The following is a 21,456-nucleotide window of genomic DNA, read 5'->3' as shown; positions in this document are numbered from 1 at the left end:
CTGCTTCCAGACATGACCATTAGAGAACATAATACCCGTGGTCATGGAGAAGGTATGTTACGATAATATTTCTGTAAAGCTAAATCATGCACACAACAAGGGTTACTCCTACAATAAATCCTTCCATCATAAGGAATTAGTCCACAAAGGTAGGGCTACACTGAATTCATTTAACTGCCACCTTCCTTTGAAACAGAAAAGGCATGGATTGAAATCACCCCAGAGAAATCCCCCATTAAGGAGATTTTATCTCTTTAAAGCAGGGGTCTAAAAATCTCCGGGCAGTTGGGGTTACTCACCGCTAGTACCTGGATTTCTGCCTGTGCTGCCCCAGCAGACTGGTGTGTCTGATCATGGGGCTGCTGAATCTCCTAAGGCAGGAGCTGGTAGTCACAGGTAGCACAGCCCCCCGGCACCCGACTTGCTGCAGATCAGAAGTACAAAGCAGAGGGACAACAAGCACTTTTGGTGCCCTGGGCAGAATTGTTGTCAAGTATTGCAAAATGGGGGTGCCAGGTGCCAGCGGATGATGCTGGTGCCCTGCTCTACTGGAAGCAAATTCCCATCCAAGGGGCAAGGAGGGCTGCGCTGAGCAGCTGGGGGAAGTTTGCGTGGGGAGTTTTCAAAGCTGATCACAAGCCATGGTGCTGGGCCCCTGCAGGAGGAGCTCTCGGCACACGGAGGGACCTCCACCGCTGTGAGCGGCAGGGCTGGGCTGGCAGGCGCGAGCTGGGCAAGCTCCACCCCAGAGCCAGCAGCAGCCCCCTTGCTGCCTCCTGCACTGGGACTTCTCTGCACCCAGGGGTCAGGGCAAGGGGGCAAGTCCCAGGGCAGCAGGAGGATAAATCTTTAAAACAAAATGGATTATATCAAGCTCCTGGGGCAAATAATTGTAAGTACATTCATTTTAAACATGACCTTTTTTGTAATTATTGGATGACTTATCTATTTATGTAGTTTGTGGATATTACACAAAGAAAGGAGAGTGTGTTTAAAGTATTTTAAATGTTTTGAGTACATGACAACTGATTTTTTAAATTAATCCTTAAATTTAATTATTTAAATTCTTTAAATCAGTATAATTACTGAACTCATTTAGGGTGCTGTTACACATTTACTTAAATATGTGTTAGGGGCCCTTAAAGCAGGAGTGTCCACACAGAAGGGCAGTAAACACTTGCTAAGGACTCTCTGAGTGGCTTGGAGATGATGCTCTTCTGCCAAGGATAATCTCTAACTGATTTTGGGCCCCGGCTCCCTCCCTGCCCCTCAGGACTCCCCTCCCTCCTCTCCCCCCCACTCCCTAGTGCCCCCTCTGCCCCTACCAGCCTGGGTTGAGTCCTGTTCCCTAGATCGGGCCAGCACCACCCCACTGCACGGTCCCCAGATCCCACTCACTACCCCCCACCTCGACAGCTTCCAGCTTACCTGTGGCTGCCAGCACTGCTTCAGGGGAGCAAGCAGGGAAGGAGACCCCACATGCTACCACTCTGTGCAGTAGCAGCAGCAGCTCAGCAAGCAGGTTCCCTTGCCCTGCTTGTTGCCCCAGGGTAGCACTGGCAGCCACAGGTGAGGCAGAGGACATGGCAGGGGGAGGAGGAGGGCAAGAGTAAGCCCCAAGAGGCAGGGAGAGACCCCAGGAATGGTGGGGGGACAGTGGCAGACTACCCAGGGAGGCGAGAGGGGCTGAACGGGGAGGCCAGAGGATGGGGGCAGGCCCAATCTGGGCACTGGGGACCTGATGAGATCCTGCCAGATCCCAGCTGCTCACAATCAAGGCCACTTACCCAGCCTCTGAGAGCAAGTGAGCCGGGTAGGCAAGGAGCTAGGTTGGCTCCTAACCATGCCCCCACTCACCAGCCCTCTAAGGGAAGGTCAGAGCAGTGCAGGTGACAGGGAGGTATTAACCCTTAACGTGCGACTGCTCAAAGCACATGCTAACTTTAATGCCTGTTCATATTAGGATGTGTTGATTGTAAGGTGCAGCTATGCCCTTATAGAAAACTTTGCTTGGGTTAGGGTTTTCGTATCAGTTAGCTAAAATACTGGGGGGAAGAGGGGAGCAAGACAGCAACAGGAAATGTGTGGAAGGTCCCTCTTTTTGAGAAAGGGAAGGTAAGTGGAGTCAGCAACTTGAACTGGAAGGACCTCCTGGATCCTGCAGTCTACTCCTTTGCTATCACAGGCATAAGGAGACCTTTCTGTTCCTGAGATGATTATAGTTCCCACCGCTGCATTTTAAGCTGGCAAGGAGAAGCATGCATTAAAAGACAGACTTTTCAATCTGAAACTCCCTTGTATGTGTGCACAGACACACACATGCACACACACACACACAAAGGAGAGAAACAGTAATTAAAAGCAAGACTAAAACGCATATTTTTTTTCTTTTAAAGCAAAACGATCAGCCATGATCTGAGAGGCAAATCTCATGATCTTATGAGGTCTGATTCATCTTTTCCCATTTCTTCAGGTAGACAATACTGAAAATGTGGAGGATCATGAAGGGGGAAAAATGAGATAGGGAAGGAGAAAAAGATACTGATGATGGGGGAGGCAGATGAAGTGGGTCAGAATGGCAGCTCCCCATGATCTTGGGGACAAGAGAGGGTAAGTGGAGCTCCCAAACAGAAGATACAGTCAAGTTTTATACTTATGGTAGCAGGAGAATGCACTTGTAGATTTATATGGGAAGAAAGAGGATCTGGGAAACTCCAGACCAGTCAGCCTCACCTCAGTCCCTAGAAAACTCATGGAGCAGATCCTCAAGGAATCCATTTTGAAGCACTTGAAGGAGAAAAACGTGATTAGGAACAGCCAGCATGGGTTCGCCAGGGGCAAGTCCTGTTGACCAGTAGAAGTGCAGTGATATATTGGTGCCATATTGGATCGGATCAGCGCTGATAAAAGGAAAATTAACATTATTGGTGTGGCAGAATACCATCTCTGTCTCGCACAAACTCTGCTATCTGACAATTTGGTTACCATGGTCGCTGCAGAGGGCAGACACCCTGCCCCATCGGCTTCAGGTAACCCTGAGGTGTAACCTGAGCTGGCTGCATTCCTGAGGGAGAAGGGAAACCTGCTCCCTCTGCCTACATGACTGGCATCACACACCTGGGTGGGGGCTTAAACTCCCTATTGTTCTAAGCAATGCCAACATGACTGGGAGAGGGCTAAAGGACTTGCCAGTCTACCCGGCAACCAGTGATGCATTTCAAATTGGTTGGCTGGCAGCCAAAAGTAGCTGGCCTTCATTAATGAGGTAAATGAGGTCATAAGGTCTATACAAGTTAAGGACTGCCCAGGAGAAGGGGGCAGCAGCCATGATAAAAACTCTCAGAGAAGCTGGACCATCTGAAACGCTCTCTCTTGAAACTGGTGTTCAATGAACTGCTTGCCTCTAGAGGGAATCTCCATCTGCCTCTGGATGATATTTGTAAGTAAGCTACCTGAAATAAAACTAAATCTATAGCTTGCAGCAACACAGGTACATAATCAAAGGCTACCGTACCACTGTTTGCTATAAGGGATTTTTCTGATATTGCTGTACCCTATTCCAAACCTACTCCTTGTAACCAATAAAGTTCTCCTTAGTACCTAGCATGGGAGACTCATTGGGAGAGGGTCTAGATTAATACCTTAGGGTCCTCTTGGTTTGGCTGACTAAGGAAGACCACTATTTGTGCTTCAAACTGAGGGAAGCACCCCAAGTTCTTGTAGTGGGTCAAGTACTCTCAAAGTCTACTAGGCCTGTGTTTCCCAGAGGGCAAAAGTCCAAGATCAGTCCAGACCCTGGGTGGTGGCAGCATTACCCCCCGGTTTACAGTATGCTTCAGGAAGGGGGTCTGCCAGACGTGAGGTGCCACCAGGGAGGTACCTGGAGCCTGGAAGGTGGTCAGGTGTAGTGAGGTAAGTGGCTCAACACAGGAGCACCCCCTACTGGCATGCCACAATTGGCTGTTGGCTTTTTTTGCTGGTATAGCTGATAATGTACCAATACATATAATATAACTTCTGGCCAGGGCCCCCAGACACCACATGTATGCACGCAGCTGCAGCATACAGATGGTCAGGACTGCAGCCAGGCTGTGTGAAGAACAGTGCCCTGCAGCTAAGTCTGTGGAGGAGAAGAGGCGTTAGGGGGCAGATCAAGGCCCCCACAGTGAGGGAGGGAATGGGGCAGAAGCAGGGCAGTGAATGGGATCCTGGGGCCAGGGCAGGGATCTCATCCAGAGGATCAGCATCCCAGTGCTTAAAAACGATGACAGGAGTGCTTGAACTGGAGCTCATTGAATGGGTTTTAGTTCAAGTGCCACCTCCACCATTTTTAATCACTGGTATGCTTTTAACTGGAACAGACCTGAGCAGGGGGAGGGTAGAGATGGGCTGCTCTCTGTGGGCTTTCTCCTGGGTGACACATGCTTTCTGTGCCGCATCCCCTGCCCGTCCAGCACTGGGAGGCACAACTTACCACTGCCACTGCAACCGGACAGGCAGGGAACATGGTGTGGCCAGCATGTGGCTCCCAGCACAAAGACAGCAGGGCAAAGAGCCCTGAGCCCACAGCAGGCAGCCTGGCTGGGCAGCAGCCCTGCAGAAAAGCACCTGGGGGTGACAGTGGGCAATAAGCTAAATATGGGCCAGCAATGTGCCCTTGCTGCCAAGATGGCTAATAGCACCTTGGGCTGCATTGGTAGGAGCATTGCCAGCAGATCTAGGGAAGTGATTCTTCCCCTCTGTTCAGCACTGGTGAGGCCACACCTGGAGTCCTGTGTCCAGTTTTGGGCCCCCCACTACAAAAAGTATGTGGACAGACTGGAGAGAATCCAGTGGAGACAAACAAAAATGGTTGGGGGTCCGGGGCACATCACTTGTGAGGAGAGGCTGAGGGAACTGGGTTTATTAAGTCTACAGAAGAGAAGACTGAGGTGGGATTTAACAGCAGCCCTCAACTACCTGGAGGGTGGATCCAAAGATTCATAGATTATAAGGCCAGAAGGGACCTCACAAGATCATCGGGGCCAGCCCCCCTGCACCAAGCAGGAAAGACAACTGGTGTCAGGTGATCCCAGTGATGTGACTATCCAGTATCCTCTTAAAGATTTCCAGGGTAGGCGATTACACCACCTGTGGAGGGAATTAATTCCACAGTCTGAACACCCTAATTGCGTAGAAGTTCCTTCTAGTGTTAAGTCTGAAATGGTCTTCCAGGAGTATGTGGTCATTACTCTTGGTTTTCCCCAAGGGTGCCCTGGTGAACAGTTATTCATCGAGCCCTTGATGTACGCCTCTGGAGTAGCACTAAACTACTTCAAGTCCCCTCATAGCTTTCTCTTTTTTAGGTTGAAAAGACCCAAGTCCCTCAGCCTTTTCCCATATGCCTTGCCGTGCAAGTCTGTGATCATACAGGTGGCTCTTCTCTGGATTCTCTCAAGCCTGTCCACATCCTTGTTGAAGTGCGACACCTAGAAATGGATGCAGTACTCTAGCTGTGGCCTCACTAGTGCTGAGTTCATTGGAAGAATCATTTCCTTGGTATTGTTTGAGATGCACCGGTTGACACATGCCAGAGTACTGTTTGCCCTGCTAGCTAAAGCATCACACTGATGGATCATTCATACTGCCATCTATTATTACCCCTAGATCCCTTTCAGTTGTGGTCCTAGTCAGTTTGGCACCACTGAGCCTATAAGTATGTTGGGGATTATTTGTCCCCAGATGCAGCACTTTACACTTTTCAATGTTGAACTTCATCTAGTTCCAATCCACCCAACTTACTAGCATGTCTAGATCTGCCTGTATCTGTTGCCTATCTTCAAGCGTGCCCACACTTCCCCATAAACTTGGTGTCATCCATGAACTTGGCCAATTAACTCTTCACCCCCACATCCAAATCATTGATAAAGACGTTGAAAAGCACTGGCGCAAGCACAAACCTCTGAGGGACACCACTGGCTACTTCTCACCAGGATGACACAGATCCATTCATTAGAACTCTGGGTCCTACCTTGCAGCCAGCTTCCTACCTACCTAGCTGTCTCACAGTTAAGCCTGAAATCCTCAAATTTTCCCATGAGAACATCATGGGATAACAGATCAAAGGCCTTTTGGAAGTCAAGTTATACAATGTCAACTTCCTCTCTCTTATCCAGGGGACAAGTTACCTGGTTGTAGAAAGAGAGATTGGTAAGACAAGACCTACCTGCAAGGAAGTCCTGCTGGCTGTCATTCAAAATCCTATCTTCTGCAAGCTTATTGCAGATAGATTCCTTGATGACCTTTTCTAGCATTTTCCCTGGGATAAAAGTCAGGCTAACTGGCCTATAGTTACCCAGGTCCTCTTTCTTCCCCTTCTTGAAAATGGGCATAACATTGGCCCTCTTCCAGTCTTCAGCGACCACCCCGAGCACCACACATTTTGGAAAAGTTTTGCCAGAGGTCCTTCTAAAGATGACTTCATCTAGCTCCTTCAGCACTCTTGAATGAAGTTCATCCGGTCCTGCTGACTTATAAATATCTAACTTTTTTAACTGATCATACACCAACTTAATGTCAAAAGTAGGCAGGCGGTCATTTCCACCATGCCCATTCTGAACCTAATCTAGCATGATTTTCCCCTTAGTTTGGTGAAATACCAAGGCAAAGTAGTCATTCAGCAGTTCAGTTTTCTCCTGCATGTCGGTAACCAAGAAGGTACTGGGTAATGTGGGGCCCCTGCAAGACACTCTAGGAAATTTGGTCATCACACTAGATGACAAAGCTAATCTATTTAATGATTTCTTTGCCTCCATTTTCCTGAGCAGGGACCGGATCAGCCACCCCCGCTCTGGGCTCCCCTTACACCCTAGGGGAGGCACACCTAGGCCAAGGGTTAGTGAGGGTCTAGTTAGGAAACTTCTGGAGGGACTGGATGTATTCAAATCAGCTGATCTGGACAATCTCCACCCTAGAGTACTGAGGGAATTGGCTGAGGTCATTGCAGGACCCCTGGCACAGCTTTACAAGAACTCAGTGCTCTGACGTGGTACCAGAGGACTGGAAGAGGGCCAGTGTGGTCCCCATCTTCAAAAAGGGGAGGAAGGAGGACCCGGGGAACTATAGGCCAGTTAGTCTTACCTCAATCTTGGGTAAGCTTTTTGAGAGAATTATTCTGGCGTATGTCCGCAAGGAGCCAGCAGGGGAGATTATGCTTAGGGGCAACCAACGCAGGTTCATTAAGGGCAGGTCCTGTCAGACCAACCTGGTGGCCTTCTTCGACCAGGTCACCATATGCTTAGATGCAGGGGTAGCAGGGGACATCATCTTCCTGGACTTTAGGAAGGCCTTCAACACTGTTTCTCACCCTGTTCTTATTAAGAAACTGAGGGGCTGTGGTGTAGATACCCACACAGTCAGATGTGTCGCCAACTGGCTGGAGGGCCGCACCCAGAGAGTGGGGGTGGACGGGTCATGTTCGACCTGGAGGGATGTGGGCAGTGGGGTCCCCCAGGGCTCGGTCCTCGGGCCCGCACTGTTCAACATCTTCATCAGTGACTTGGACGAGGAGGTAAAAAGCACCCTGTTCAAATTTGCTGATGACACTAAGATGTGGGGGGATGTGGGCACGCTAGAAGGGAACAATAGGTTGCAATCAGACCTAGACAGGTTACAGAGGTGGGTGGATGAGAATAGGATGGGATTCAACACTGACAAGTGCAAGGTGCTGCACTTGGGGAGGAAGAACCAGCACCATACCTACAGGCTGGGGAACTCCCTTCTCATCAGTACAAAGGCAGAAAAGGATCTTGGAGTCATCACTGATGCCAAGATGAACATGGGCCAGCAGTGTGGGGATGCAGTCAGGAAGGCCAACTGCACCTTGTCCTGCAACCACAGATGCATCTCGAGCAGGTCCAAGGAGGCGATCCTCCCCCTCTATGCGGCACTGGTCAGGCCGCAGCTGGAGTACTGCGTCCAGTTCTGGGCACTGCACTTCAGGAGGGATGTGGACAGCATGGAGAGGGTCCAGAGGAGGCCACTCGCATGGTCAGGGGGCAGCAGGGCAGGCCCTACGAGGAGAGGTGACGGGACCTGAACCTGCTCAGCCTCCAAAAGAGAAGGCTGAGGGGGGATCTTGTGGCCTGTTACAAACTAGTCAGAGGGGATCAGCAGGCATTGGGGGAGTCACTGTTCCCCCAAGCACGACCAGGAGTGACCAGGAATAACCGTCACAAGCTGGCAGAGGGTAGATTTAGGCTAGATATCATGATTTTATGTTTCTAGTGATGAAGTCAAAGGATGCTACAGTTGCAACCTCATCACTCTAAAGTTGGAAAATGCCAGAATTAACACTGGTTATGCAAGTTTAGTTAGGCCCTGTAACAGGGAGCCTTCTCGAGGCCCATCTACCAGTGGCCCTGCCCACCTGTTCTGGGCCAACTGCTCGCCTTCTTTCCTGCCATGCCTTGTTGTTTATTAATTAAGATATCAATTAGGCAGGAGGCTGCCCATTTCTTGCCCCGAAGCCAGGGGGCACTATCTGCAGCTCCGTTCCTCCCCTACACCATAGCGCAAGCCTTGTAGATGGCATCCACTTTTGTCAACAACACTGGCCCCACTCTGGGCCCCAGAACCCTCCAGTTTGAACCCCACCTAGATCCTCCATTCAAGCAGCCTACTCCACCTTCATTCTGAGCTGTACCCCCTTATGGGTGTAGTGCCCCCAGGACCTTTGGCTACACTGGCCCTGGCCGCACATCCAGGCCAGTTGGAACCTCAGGCCCTCGGCCCTGGGCATGCGTCACGGTGGGCCCCTGGCCCTTCGACCCTTCTGGTCTTGGCCCCAGCATTGACCAGTTGGGGGATTTCAAGACAGGTTTCCAAGTCTATAGCCCCACTCACTCTCCAGGGTTCACCTTCTGGACCATACAAGGGGGTAACCCTGGCTGTGGGAGCTCGGGTTATTAAGGCACTCTGACCCACCTTTTACTGGGGTGGTAACTGGCCTGGCATTTCCTGGAGGCTCCCGTGCCACTGAGAGCCCTGCCAGGCCACCCACTCCCACCAGGGTGCAGTTTCAGGTCATACCAAGGACCAGGAGCCTCCAGACCATCCCCTACAGCTCCTGCCCTTACCTGCAGGATGTTCCAAGCAGCCTTGCAGCCAGGCAATGTTACTGCCTGGCCTGACAGCAGCAAAATGCTCTGTTTATATTGGCGGCCAAAGATCTAAAATGGCTACTGCAATCAAGCACCTGCTGGTTGCTTGGCTGGGCCCTTAAAGTGGCAGGCACAAACAGTGCCCTGCCACAGCCCCCCTTGACTGTATACAGCCTGATACAAAAGATTAGACTGTTTTCCACAGGCCACAGGCTTTATTCAGTGTATTTGCTAAACAGTACTCACTGATGAGTGGTCAGCTTGATATTTCATTTTTGCCTTTATTGCACAGTGTGTGGCCTCTGGCCTTATTCACCACGTACCATTCAAACTCTTTGCTGAATGCAGTTCTAATAATTTTCCCAGAGGTTCTCTGAATTGCCTTCACCAAAGGATATGAGTGCTTCATAAACATAGAATGAATGTGAGAGGCAGTGATATATCGTCAACCCTATTTTAAAGATGGAAAGTGAATCACAAGATTCATTAAAGCAAAATCTGTCAAGTTTTCTTTCATTTTGAGTACCTAAGAGAGAAATCAAGAGCTGTGTTTTTCAGATTAATTCGCATTTTAACGAGGCCTGTGTGAATAGGGAACTATTCGATTCAGATTCAGCCAATTCGGATGCCAGCAATTCAATTTGAAGCTCTGAATTGGTTTCCCACTTTGATTTGGTCGAGTTGGCTCTGAACCTTGAGCCAATTCAGAGATTCAGCCATAGGGTATAATGGGGAATCAATGAAACATCTATAACTTTGCTGGTTTTTGTCCAAGTTGGATGAAACTTGCAGGGATGGTAGCCTCTGCTGAGAGCATGAAGTCTGCCATGTTTCAAGGAGATAGGTACAGGGTTTTGGGAGAAACTGCAGCCCAAATTTGTGAAAGCAAAACTCATGTTATGTGTATGTGTTAAGCCACAGTGGGCTGAAAACTGCAGGGGTGGTGGCCCCTGGCAAGGCCACAAAGCCTGCCAGGTTTCAAGGAGATAGGTGCAGGGGTTTGAGGGAAACTGCACCTCAAGCTGCGAACAAGCAAAACTCATGATGTGGGTGACACTGCGTGTGTTAAGGTGCAGCAGGGTGCAAGCTGCAGGCCTGCCAACCCCTGCTGTGGCCATGAAGCCTGCCAGCTGTCAAGGCTTGAAACTTGGCAGGCTTCGTGGCCTCACCAGGGGCCACCACCTCTGCAGTTTTCACCCCACTGTGGCATAACACATACAGGCAACATGAGTTTTGCTTTCAAGAATTTGGGGTGCAGTTTCCCCCAAGCCCCTGCACCTATCCCCTTGAAACTTGGCAGGCTTTGTGGCCTCATCAGGGGCTATCACCCCTGTAGTTTTGACCCCACTATGGCTTAACACATGCACACACAACACGAGTTTTCCTTTCAGAATGTTTGGGTGCAGTTTCCCAGAAACCCCTGCACCTATCACCTTGAATCTTGCCATGTGTCTTGCTCTCAGCAGAGGCTACCATCTCTGCAAGTTTTGTCTGAATCAGCCAACAGACAACAAAGTTATAGATATTTCATTGATTCCCCATTATACCCTACGGCTGAATCTCCAAATCTTTTCCAAATCAATTTGGAAAGCCTAAAGCTTCCTGCAATTTGATTCAGATTCGTAGATTTGGCCTCCAAATCATCTGAATCATCTCCAAATCTGAATCATAGTCTGAAGTTTGCAAAGCTCCAATTTTTACGTCACTTAACATGTTCAAAACAGCTCCAACTGACTGCAGCTGCAGTTGTGGGCACTTAGGACTTCTTGAATCCGAACTCTGGCGTCTGAACTTGGTCACCAGAAAACAAAGAACATAGGATTTGTCACCAGCTGTGAAAAATCAGGCAAAGGTGATTTACCTGACATCACACATGCACTATGTGGCAAAGGTAAGAACAGAATCCTGTTCTTAAGGGTGATATTTAACTGCCTTAACTATGAGCCCATCCTTTCTCTTCCTGCATTCCCATCTTGTTCATTATTACATTTCCAAATGCTGCAACAAATGACCAGGGATCCCACAGAAAAAGCCTTGCTGCAGTAACTCACTCAGCTTCAGGGAACCAGCCACCCAGTGCACTCCAGGGGGCTTGGGTCCCAGGAAAACACAGGATGTGATCACATGACTGAAGATGGTACCATACCGTATACACACAAGAGCCAAATTAAGACTGCATCAGCTACCTGAACTCTCGTATTTCTTAATGTTTCAAGCTTGACTTTATAACTGTAACATACTTTTAATACAGGACTTTTAATATAGAAGACGGATTTTTTATCAGTAATATTTCTGTCTGGTTAGGAGCAGACTTTGCATTTGTCCCTGGCCAGGTTGTCTGCATTAGTCCTGGAACAGAAATATCTTGGGATTAGTATGTACACAGTGGCGGGCCAGTAGGGGGCGCTCCTGCATTGAGCCGCCCACCTCCCTGCGCCCGACCATCTTCCAGGCTCCGAATGCCTCCCTAGGGGCACCTTATGCTCTTCCGACCCCTCTCCCGGAGCACGCTCGCTAGTCTGGGGGTAATGTCACCGCCACCACCCCGAGAAGGGACTGTCTCGGCCCTGTGTCCTCGGAGAAACACAGGCCTAATAGTCCAACAGGTACTCGACCCAGTACAGGCACTTGGGGCACTTCCCCAAGGGGCAAAAAGTAAAGTCTCCCTTAGTCTGCAGACCTAAGGGGTCTCTTAGGCATAATTTAGACCCACCCCTCAATAAGTCTCCCACACTAGTCAAAAAGGAGAACGTTATTGATTACAGGGGTAGGGTAAACTAGGGTACAGGATTGAGCAATATCTTAGAAATCCTAAAGAGCAAACAGTGTGGCTGAGGTAGCCTTTTGATTACGCATCTGGGTTACTGCCAGCTAAATATCTAATCAGACTGAGTAGCTTACTCACAAGCATCTTCCAAAGGCAGGTGAAGTTTCCCTTTGGAGGCAGGCAGTTTCTTGCTCATGAGTTTTGGGGTGAGAGAGAGCTAGTTTCAGATGGTGAGGCTTCTCTGTGTCCCCTGCATGGCTGCTGCTTCACCTCATGGCCCAAGACAGTGTCTCCTAGCCCGTTTTAACTTATATAGCCCCCGTGACCTCATTCAGCTGATCCAGTGGAGGTCAGCCCCAGTTGGCTGTCAGCCAACCAATTTGAAATACATCATCTGTTACCAGGGAGATTCCAGCTCCCCAGGTAGATTCCAGCTCCCCAGGTAGATGCCCCTCACCCAGGTGGCTGATGCCAGTCCCGTAGGCAGAGGGAGCAGGTTTCCTCCCTCCCTCAGGACTGCAGCCAGCTCAGGTTACCTAAAGAGATAGGCTGAGGTGTGAATCCTCTGTGCTGGGCCTATTTTAATCTCATTGTCACAGGGCAGAGAATTTGGGGAGAAACCAAGGTGGCTTTCTGCCACACACACATCATCCTCCTAATCAGGGTTTAGTGAGCAGCTGAATGCACTGCTGCTTTTCTGCCACTGATTCAATGATGCAGTCCTAGGACAACCGTTCAGATGCACATATTGATGTTACAGGATAAACTGTTAATACTCCGTCCTGTGAACCTTTTTAGGATTTATCCTGGGACCCAATCTAGCTTAGTGCATCTCCGAGGTACAGCTAAATTCAATAAGGTCAGCCATTTTTTGACTGATCTAACCTTCCTGGAACTTCTGTATAGTTCACACTTAGATCGACCCAACTAAGGAACAAAGTGTAAGGTCTGCATGTAGGTGAACTAAATTAGATTAGGTGGCCATTTTTAACCTGCTTTAACCTCCCCCTAGGCTCCCCAAATGTCTGTACACACCCAAGTTTCCATTCTTGTCCAGAAAATGGTTTGAGTTGAACGTTTGCTCAGGATCCAAAAGAAGAGCCTGTATTTGGTAAAACAATTGTTCCCTCCAAAGAAGTAGGAGCGGTCTCAGTTTTACTTCATAATTCTGTCCTTTGGATGAGTCAATAAAGGCCAAGTTTTGAATCATAATGTATTGAAATAAACAGTGTGCCTTCACACATAGAGCTCTTGGAAATTCTTCATCTGAAACATTTGCTTGTACTAAATAAGGGCTTGCTCTGAAATCACCAACTTTTCCCAACTTTTCTGAAGCTTCATGTTTTTAGTTGTTCCTTTCTCTCCCTCTTTTCTCCTTCTTTTCTGCCACTGGATTCAATAAAATGAATAAGGTCCAGGGCAGTGATTCTCAACTAGGGTCCTGTGACACTCAGGGTGCCACAAGATGCATCTAAGGATGCTGTGAAATGTTAGCACTGTTAGACAGGTGTACCAGGGGGCAGGGAGTGAGACAGAGCCCTGAAACTTAGCCAAGAAAGCAAACCCACACCCCAGGTTACTGTGGGAACTAACAGGCTGGAGGGAGGAGGCAGCAAAGAGACCGGTAAAGAGACAGAGCACTATAGTTACCTCAGTGAAGCGGGACATATTTCCTTTTGTTGTGCAAGTCGAGGCAGTCTGATTTTATGCAACTACCCAGAGAAGGGGGAGGGAGAGACTAGAAAATAGGTGAGGAGGTCCCTGCAAGAGCCAGGGTGGGGCTTGGATACAAAGAGAGAATCCAACACAGCGTTGGGGGAGTATAGAGGAAAAGGGGCTCGACAAGGCTTAGTTGGGCAACAAAGCCAGAGTGAGCAGTACGCAGGTTCCCTTCTCAGTAGACATCTGCTAGGAATTATATCGCATGGCGAGCACTTGGAAGGAGGTGAACTTCGTGCAAGATGAACTCCGGACCAGGAAGACAGTACAGAGTGGCACCCATCCTGTGACAGTGCGCAAACACCTACACATAGTTCACATTTAAAGCAGAAATTCACAGTATCAAAACCATGTTGACCTCTTGTGATCTGAGTTCTTTGCAAAAGAAGAATCATGCTATTATTTTTCTGTAGTCACAAAATTGATGAGAGTAAGAGCTGACATTTTCCAAGGAATGCACTGACTCTAAAGAGGTCCAAGGATTCAGTCGCAATGGTGGTGGCCGGGCCTGCAGATAGGCTCCTGTAGGGCAGCCAGGAGGTCAGCTGGGCAGGGATGCAGGTTACCAGAGCGTCAGGACAGGGTCTGAATCAGCAGAGTGGAGATCTGAAAGACAAAATCTGGGGTGCCAGCCGAGGTCAGAAGCCATGAGAATCAGAGGTGGGGGCAGAGTCCCAGGGAAGATCCAAGAGAAGGGTCAGGCAAACCAAAACCGAGTCAGAAGCAAGGAGAACCAGAGGTAGCTGTGAATGAGCAGCTTCCCAGAGCAGGCTGAGGGCCTTGTTACACCTTATGCTTGAGCCACACAAATACTGATCAGTGTTGGTGCTAGTTTGGAGTCTGGCGCAATCACACCCTTAGTCTAGAAACCTTCTCTGAGTCTCCCCCACCTGCACAGCTGTGACTTGCCATTAGAGGCCGGTGAGCAGGGGCAGGACTCAGAGAAGCCGAGTAAGCCAGGGCAGGCTTCTATCCCTTCTCTATGGGTGGGGATGTGAGAGATCCTGGGATACTGGAGGACTTCAACATGGATGGCACATCTGTGGGGAATGGCCACACCTTAATGGACCAGGAGCTGAGTAGTGCATCAGAGACAATTCTGCCCTAGAGTGGCATCACTTTGAGCAGCATAGCCAGTGCTTAACCACTTTAAGGTATTAATGTGTGGACAATCCAGGGGCTAAGAGCTTTAGGAACCACCCAAAAGTACCCTGCAACAAGGCCCAGAGGCTATTGTTAAGGCATGCCTGCAGTCTGAGGCTGCAGGTGTGCTTCAAAGGACTGAGTAGTGCTCTCAGCAGGCAATCCAGCCAGAGAATGGGGCAGTCACATTAGCCAGGGATCGAGGTCAAGTGTGGAAGTTCAAGAGCTTGGCTGGGTTGGGCCTGAAAGGCCAGAGGGGTGCTCGGGGTCCAAAGAGGTTGACAACCACTGGTCTTGGGTTTTACTTAGTAACTTCCTTAGTTCTAATTTGAAAAATTCTCCAAACTTTTGAGAGCTTTGGCAGGATCAGAGTTTAAAGAGTTTTCTTGTCTTTGGTCTTTCTGAAACTTTGACAAAGTTAGAAAAGTTTTGAAATGCTCCAAACTAGTGATGGGAAAAATGAAAAGAAAGATAAATGAAGAAGAAAAAGGGGGAGAGGGAAAACAATTCCTACACAATTCATTTTACCACAGTCTCTGAAGAAAAGCAAAAAACGAGACACATCACTAGGAGCAGATCAGAACACATTGGACACATAGACACACGCACTTTCCTGCACAGCAGCCTATTCTACTGCGCCTTAAAGCATCACATCAAAACAGTGCTAATATGTGGATACACAGTAGACTAAAAAGGCATCACTAAAAAGGCATTTGCTTTTGCTACTGCACATTAGGGCAGCCAAACACACCTTTATGTGGCACCTCATAACAGGTACTAAATACACAGTAGCAAAAGCACTTTAATGAATGTGTAGGTGTGCCCACTGGGAATTAATAGGGTATTTTTTACCAGCATTCCTAAACTTCCCACTGGCACAGGCCAAAATGCAAAACTGTTAACACTTATAATGTTCAACCTTCAACCTCCTGTTGGGTTGTGTCACTGGTTGCAGGATAAGAACATTCATTCCCTCATTTAAAAAAAACACTTCAGTGCATCCTTATGCAGGAGAACAGTTAAGCATAGGTACATGTTTAAGGCTAGATAGACATAAGGGATAAAAGAGATGCATCACTCAAAGGATACTGCTACAAGGCATCACAATGCAACTATGGTGTCTGCTTGATTCTGTACTGATACAAGTATAGCAAAGAGATTCCAGCTTTGACCCTAACCTTATTCTGAGTCAAAATTAGGGTGATTAAGCTAACTCATATTGCTAGAGGTAATGCTTAGATCATTAACAGCTGTTGCATGCTACCAATCAACTGCTACCCCTCCTCCTTTGCGGCCACTAAAATATATGCGTGTTCATATCCTAAGTAGAAGTCAGGGTACATTTGCACCCTACAGACTAACTAAATCAGAGATTCATAAGCTTATGAAAGTAGTGTCTGGCTTCATGAGATGCCGTGACTGCAGGAAGCAAAGCTTCTAAACAGAAAGCAGTGATTACAGCTCTTCCAAAGCAGATCTGGGGAAGGAGAAAGGAGGAGGTAGGTGGGTGGGGGAGAGAAAAAACACAGCAGTTAACTGATTTCAGTTGAACTCCAGTATTCTTATGTTAAGCATGCTTTTACCATATTTTCTCATGCGTCTTTCCATCCAAAATCAGACCCACATTAGGGTGCATGTTTTAAGAAGGAGGCTGTTTTCTTTGTTGGAAAAGCACCAAAATGGAGACCCTGGACATGCCATGAAGCTCCTAAGATGGGTGTCAAGACAGTGGAGTCCTGTGTTAATCCTCCCCAGTGATAGCTATTGACTGAGCACTTTGTGTCTAAAGTAGCAAGTGAGCTGCTGGTAGTATCTTGATGAGGTTTGTGAAACACCGCTTCACTTATAGGTTCTTAGTCAAATAAACAACAAACAACTACCTGCAGGCTTGCCACTGCCCTTGCAAGGCTGTTAGGACCTTACCTGGTGTGACAAAGTTAAATCCTCCTGAAACTGTCTGGGGGAGGCAGCTGGCACCAGAAGCTTGCTGGTGCCGCATTTCCTGGACTAGGTCACAGAGTCAGCCGTGACCCGGGAAAAAATTTTTTTTTCTAAATTCTGCTTCCCAAAACAATGCGTGTGTTTTATTCAGAGTGTGTGTATGGAAGAAGACATGGTATGTTCTTCAGCGAGTAGGGATGCTCTTCTGAATCAGGGCCTCAGTGAGAAACTCAAAAAAAATGAATTTAAGAAAGACATCACAGTACATTTGGGAGTAAGTTGATGCAGCTTCCTAGTACAATACACGTTACTAATATTAGAGGGAAGAGGAGCATATCCAAGCAGCTCATGGCTCTGTACCTTTTGAATTGGAAATCCCAGCAGATCCGCGTTCCTCTGACTTGTCTCAGGAAGTTCAATTAAGACAATTCTGCTGTAACGCAGCATCTCGTGAATCACAGCGTTTGTGTAGGGCAGTTTCTTGCAATCTTCAGAGCAGATTACATGGAAGGGACTCAGCACAGTATCCAACTCCTACTGGACTTCCTCTGAGAAGAAATATTCAGGTTGAACTATATCCAGGATTCTGCACTTCATATACTTATCACTTGCCACTTTCAGTTCCCTTTGATTTGTTTTAGTGTTAACAATAAAATACATAAAGAAAAGAAATCTTTGTTTATAAAACTAAGAAAACAAATTAGAACAGTCTTGTCCATCTCCTTTACTAATGCTTTCTTTCCTTCAGGGTGACCACCCATCCCTAATAGGACAGGACAGTCCCACGATGGGAACCTCGAGTCCCAATCCTGGCCTGTGTGACTGGGACAGCATTTGTTTCTGATTTGCAGAGTCTACAGGGATCAGGAAATGGCAGGTTTCCCCTTGCGAGTGGGCAGCGTTCCAGCCTGCAAGAGGCTGCCGGGAGCAGGATGCAGGAGGCACCATGCGCATGTATGTGCCCACATACATTGCACATGGCTGGCAACAGCCAGGCAGTGTGGAGAGGAGCTACCTGCAAGTAAGTCTGTGCGTGGAGGGGGTATAGGGGGTGAGACAGGAGGCAAACTGAGGCCCCAAATGTGAGGGAGGGTGTGGGGCAGGGTGCACTGTCCAGCCAAGGCAGTGCATAGGACTGGGACAGGGAGCAGTACGGAGCTGCAGGCGGCTTCCCAGGGGGCACGTGCCCCACCCCAGATTTGTATGTGGGGTAGGGGTGGATGCACGCTGCTCACTGTGGACTTGGGGCTCCCTGCCCTGCTACCGTGCGCCCAGGGGCCCCACGCTGGCCGCACCACCATGGCGAGGCACCCCCTACCCACCCAGCAGCAGCAGGGCAGCGGGGGCATGAAGTTGTATCCCCTGTTGCTGCTGGGCAGGCAGGGGGTACACGGCTGGTGTGGGGCTCCTAAGGGAAAGGCAGCAGGGTGGGGAGCCCTGATCCTGCAGCAGGCAGCCTACATCTGGCTCCCACTTTGCTCGGCTCTCTGGCTGTGGTGGCAGCGGTGGGCCAGAAAGGTAGGCATGTGTCCTGCCTTCTAGGCCTGTGCGAGTCAGCAGTGATCTGATCTAGCTTTGGATCCGGCCGCTTCGGATGGCCGTGATCCGATCCAGAGCGCCAGACTGGGTTCCTGCTTTGACCCAGCCAAAGCAGCCCCAAAGCTGCCTTGGAGATCCGGCCATAGGGTATAATGGGGCACCAATGAAATATCTATAACTTTGTTGTTTTCTGTCTGATTTGGATGAAACGTGCAGGGATGGTAGCCTCTGCTGAAAGCATGAAACTTGCCAAGTTTCAAGAAGATTGGTGTAAGGGTTTGGGGGGAACTGTACCCCAAATTCTTGAAATCTAAACTCCAGTCACGGCTGTGTGTTACAAGACAGGGGGGTCAAAACTGCAGGGCTGGTAGCTCTTACTGAGGCCACAAAGCCTGCCACATTTCAAGGAGATTGGTGCAGGGGTGTGAGGGGAACTCCACTTCAAGCTGCGGACAAGCAAAACCGGTGCCATGGGTGACACTGCATGTGTTAAGGCGCAGCGGGGTGACAGCCCCTGCTGTGACGCCCGCCAGCTGTGAAGGAGATCGGTGCAGGGGGGCTCTGGGGCCCTGCACCTCTAGCTGCTGACAGACAAAACTCATGCCAAGACTGTGTCTGTCTTGGGGCAGTTGATTGTCTGTATTGATTCCTCCCTTTAGCCTGGTTGTGTAGGTGCTAACTGATGCTGGTTAAGTCGTTATGAGGTCCTGTGTATTGAGCTGGGCCCAGTGTCCCTGGTCCCTGAGTGAAACACGATTGATTGATTGGCAACTGGGAACACAGCAGTTCAGCAGCTAGGCCTGCAGCGGTGTCTCCCCTCCCCGCCCAAAGACAGACACAGTCGGTCCCACAGCACCCATGGCACCAGTTCTGCTTGTCCGCAGCTTGAGGGGCAGTTCCCCCCAAACCCCTGCACCGATCTTCTTGAAACTTGGCAAGCTACGTGGCCTCAGCAAGAGCTACCAGCCCCGCAGTTTTCACCCCACTATGTTGTAACACATAGATGTTCCAGGAGTTATGCTTTCACAAATTTGGGGTGCTGTTCCCCACAAACCCCTGCACCAATCTTCTTGATGCAGGCTTCATCATCTCTGTAGAGTCTGCCACCCCTGAAAATGTCATCCAAAGTGGACAAAAACAACAAAGTTATAGATATTTTATTGTTTCCCCATTATACCCTATGGTCGGATCTCTGAGGCAGCTCTGAAGCTCTTTGGGAAGCCGAACGAGGCCAGCGCTTCCACCCGGATGTGCTGCTTCGGACCCTGAAGCGTCCAAAGCCTCTCTGGATCCAAAGCCTTGCACAGCCCTACTGCCTTCCCCTTTTGAAAAGGTGTCACCCCACCTACCTTATGAAAGAACTCACAAAGTCAAAGCTATGAAGTGTATTCCTATGAGATCCAGGGATACAGTCCATAAGCCAAGGAGCAAATTCTTGTAGCTGTTAGAGAGACATATGAAGGTGCTGCAAGTTATCTAAAATTGTTAGGGTGATTACCATTGCCAATATAGGCAGGCTGATGGTCAACTTGGCAAATTAAGCACTTCAGCAAATCCATTGTTAGTACATGTGGAAGAATAAGGCTGGGAAAAATCATTTATGAAGCAGCGATCCCCCTAGCATGTGGCTTCTATCCCAGTGTTTAGAACTGAAACTTCAGAATTAGAGACCGATTCCAGATCAGGCACAATCTGGATTACAGTCACCTTAACACCGGCTAAAATAACATGAGAGTTCAAGAAGCTACCCAGTCTAACACAAATACGAACATTTATCATCCACTTCAGGAGTTTAAAAAAAATGACAGCTAAATCCAAATTCTGCCTTCATTTCAAGCATGTTGCACACTGTGCAAGTCCCAGCAGGTCTATCCCATAACATTCAGGAAAAATTAAGCCTATTTAAGGATCTTTGATGTCCCAGTATTATTGCTGCAGAACCAGATGTAAAATATTCAACCTACAAATATTCTGTACAACACATAGGGACATTACAACATATAGGAATGGGAGATAAAAACAGAAAAGTTATTCCATGTCTAATCCCTCTTCAAATGGAAAAAAATCAGGTTTGTCTAGATTGGGGTTCTCAAATACATGGCCTGCTGGCTGCATCGACCCCTTGGAGCCACTTTATCTGGCCCCCTGGGCTACAGGTGGATCATAATATTTAGGGGTGGGACCAGATAAGGATGCGACTTGCCACATAATTCGGAGCTCCCAGGTCCCACCGGACCTGGCCCTCAGCAGCAGAAGGGTGAGCTAGGGCTGTGCTCCCCACACCATGGGCTCCCTGCATAACTCTGTTTGTTCCTACCCCATCCCACTCATTCACCAGGAGAAGCCAGGTCCCGGGGGACTGCCACAGAATCTGCCTACCCAAACCCAGTTATCCTAAAACATGGGACCATTTACTCCATCGCTACATCTACATGCTTCTGACTAGAACATCGAACCCCAGGACTGACAGACCGTACCAGACTTCAGTATAACAGCAGAACTGGAGCACAGAAGGACCTGGCCCACCTGCAACCCGTGCTGGCAGGTCTCCTTGGGACAGATGCCTGTGGGCTGGTGTCACCTCAACAAGGACACCCTTTGGGAGGTGACAGGGGGGTTCTGTTATTTCCTGTCGTGGTATTTTTGAACTGAAAGGAGTATTTATTGGGGGAGGACGATTTTGTGGATTTCTGGGCACAGCCATAGCCCCTTTGCGGCAGGTGGCAGCATGGGCTTGGGACAGACTTTGGGGAAGGATGGAAATGGCCCCTTAGGTAGCGGAAACAGGTGGGCATGGGGGTGGGCAGAGGGTGGTAAGAGGGTTTCTATCTGCACAGGACCCAAATGTAAATGGGGATTGGGAAACACGGTTGGAGTGAGTGGGGAAGGGGACAGTTTCCTCTGGGGGAGGCAGAGAAGGTATTGTTTGGGGAGTCTGTCTTGTTTCATTTTGATTTTTTGTCTGTTTTGGTGGATTGATCTGTCTTGTATTGTAAGCTGCCCTGAGCCTTCTTTATGAAGGGCAGCATATAAATCTAACAAACATCCTGCCTATGCTGTCAAATGTTAATAGTATCGGACTAATGAGCACAACCCTCAGGCCCAGAAGGCTCTTATATATTCTGGTAATCCTGGGCATTGGAGTAGTCCTTCAAATTATAACATTAACAGCCAAACTTTTCAGTGATCTTTCTCTTTCTCCATGTC

General features: G+C 48.8%; 1 long non-coding RNA gene and 1 pseudogene across 3 annotated transcripts in view; one reads left to right on the top strand and one right to left on the bottom strand.

Moving 5' to 3' along the window:
- LOC149863197 (cytochrome P450 2J4-like) overlaps window positions 1-21,456 on the bottom strand; it is a 49,512-nt pseudogene that overhangs the window by 14,894 nt on the left and 13,162 nt on the right. The gene's annotated exons all lie outside the window — the stretch shown is intronic.
- On the top strand, window positions 756-21,404 carry LOC149863198 (uncharacterized). Of its 2 annotated transcripts, none has more exons than XR_016443172.1 (3): window positions 756-892; window positions 17,562-17,731; window positions 20,588-21,404. It is a non-coding gene; the product is annotated as an uncharacterized LOC149863198 (long non-coding RNA). The 2 variants fall into 2 exon arrangements; XR_016443173.1 differs by having other exon boundaries at window positions 763-892; window positions 17,459-17,731.

Source organism: Crocodylus siamensis, chromosome 6 (genome assembly GCF_052110815.1).
Source record: "Crocodylus siamensis isolate JL-2025a chromosome 6, ASM5211081v1, whole genome shotgun sequence".
Lineage (NCBI taxonomy): Eukaryota > Metazoa > Chordata > Crocodylia > Crocodylidae > Crocodylus > Crocodylus siamensis.
This window is presented reverse-complemented; position numbering and strand designations above follow the sequence as displayed.